This window comes from Chiloscyllium plagiosum, unplaced genomic scaffold (assembly GCF_004010195.1).
Source record: "Chiloscyllium plagiosum isolate BGI_BamShark_2017 unplaced genomic scaffold, ASM401019v2 scaf_4641, whole genome shotgun sequence".
In the NCBI taxonomy this organism is placed as follows: Eukaryota; Metazoa; Chordata; class Chondrichthyes; order Orectolobiformes; family Hemiscylliidae; genus Chiloscyllium; species Chiloscyllium plagiosum.
In genome coordinates, this window is record NW_025214299.1 from 33,707 (window position 1) to 35,609 (window position 1,903).

The 1,903-nt window shown below is 43.5% G+C and overlaps 1 long non-coding RNA gene across 1 annotated transcript in view; it reads left to right on the top strand.

The window, feature by feature from the left end:
* Nucleotides 1-1,786: 1,786 nt before the first annotated feature.
* LOC122547862 overlaps nucleotides 1,787-1,903 on the top strand; it is a 1,383-nt gene continuing 1,266 nt past the window's right edge. Inside the window, exon 1 of the long non-coding RNA XR_006311109.1 lies at nucleotides 1,787-1,855. This is a non-coding gene — a long non-coding RNA (uncharacterized LOC122547862). The remainder of the gene's footprint in view (nucleotides 1,856-1,903) is intronic.

Below are 1,903 nucleotides of genomic sequence, written 5' to 3' on the forward strand. Positions count from 1 at the left end.
ATCCCTAATTGCTTAATCACATCCAATTTTGCCATTTAATTATTACCACCAATCTAATCGCAAACGTCTGGAGACATCTGTGGCCCAAAGTAAATCATTTTATAATCGTTAGAAATGAAGTCAACATATCTGTTTGATTAAAAAAAAACATACTTTGTTTGTTTTTTTCTAAAATGACCCATAAATCTTAAACTTCCATTATAGCTCAGTCTAGCGATTTGATATATTTCTGTGCAAAATTATCCAAACTCAAATTCTGTTATGAGATCCCTTACAACAGCAGTTCTTTTATTTTATTTTATATATTTTTAATCATTTGCTCAACAACTTATGGAGGTGTACCGAGATGGCGAAACAGGGTTGTGACCTGTGTTGGAGTAATGGTAAACCAATCAGGAGAGATGATAAAATAAATTTGAATTTGTAGTAAATGTAGGTCCAGAGTGCCTGAATATTTATGAATTAAAGGAAAGCGCTTTGAGCCGCCTACAGGAACCAGACAAAAGGGGTCAGAGTCCATCCAGAGAGAATGGGTTAGAGTCCCCAAGAGAGAAGGGGTTTGAGGCACCCCAGAGGGAATGGGTTAGAATTCTGACAGAGAAAAGGGGAGAAAATCCCCCAGAGAAAAGGGGTTAGAGTCTGCTCAGAAGCGTGTGTGTGTGTGTCAGTCAGTAAGATTTTCTACATTAGCTGGTAACATCAACAATTCAGTCATAGAGATGTACAGCTCGGAAACAAACACTTCAGTCCAACCCATCTATGCCCATCAGATATCCTAACCTAATCTGCTCCCTAGAATTGTGTGTTTCTGATTGTGTGCTAGTGTGTGTATGTGTGAGTTCGTCTGTTTGTATGTATGTGTGCATGTCTGTATGTATGTGTGTGTGAGTGTGAAGTTAAAAATCACACATCACCAGGTTAAAACCTGGTGTTGTGCAATTTTTAACTTTGTACACCCCAGTCCAACACCGGCATCTCCAAATCGTGTGTGTGCGTGTGTGTGTGTGTGTGTGTGTGTGTGTGTGTGTTAGAACACAAGAGCATAGGAATTGTCAACAAAATGGCGAAAGACGTCTCTCATAAAGTGTACTCTCAGAAGGGACCACCTTGAACACACGTGTATGTCCATTACTGCCCTGATTCTGTCAAACCTGTCACCAATTGGGTGAAATGGCCACTGAAAACCCGGAAGCCATTTCCCCGAACGGTATGTTTAATTGCATTCGCTTCAAACAAATAGCTGATTTCTCGGGGCAGAGAGAGATGGAGAAAAAGAAAGAAATTAGGTTATCAGTTTATCATCTCTGGCTGACCGAATCTACTCAGAAAGAAAGGGGAGTCAGTGCGGAAAAGTTGAAAGGTCCAGGAGAATAGGGAGAAAGTTGAAAAGGACAAAAGGGGAGAGTTAACATTGGACTGTGATAAGATCATGGTCTCGAATCAATCCAGGCTCATAAATGATAATGCCGAAGTGACTCAGACCTGAGATTGGGAGCACTGGTATCAATGGTACACTGTCAGGCAGGGCCAAGGTCAACAACCCTCCACCCCTCCTGACCCTGCTGTTTTCTGAGAAGCAGCGATGGGAACTGTTCCAGGAAGAGGAGGACACTGAGATCCCACCTCCTGGTCACAATTACTGAGCTGTCAGGGATCAGACACAGATATAAAGGCTGCTCCTCTCAGACACAGAGACTGCTACCCTCCCTCCCAGACTCTCCAGGAGATCACCGCAGCGATGAGTAAGATAACTCTGTACGATCAGGAGGGCCTCACGGGGAGAAAGGAAACCTTCCACAGCAGCACCCCAGACCTTGCAAAGTACTTCTTCAATGACACTGCTCGCTCCCTGAAGGTGGTTGGGAACCCCTGGATGGCTTACACTGGCAAGAGGTACACCGGC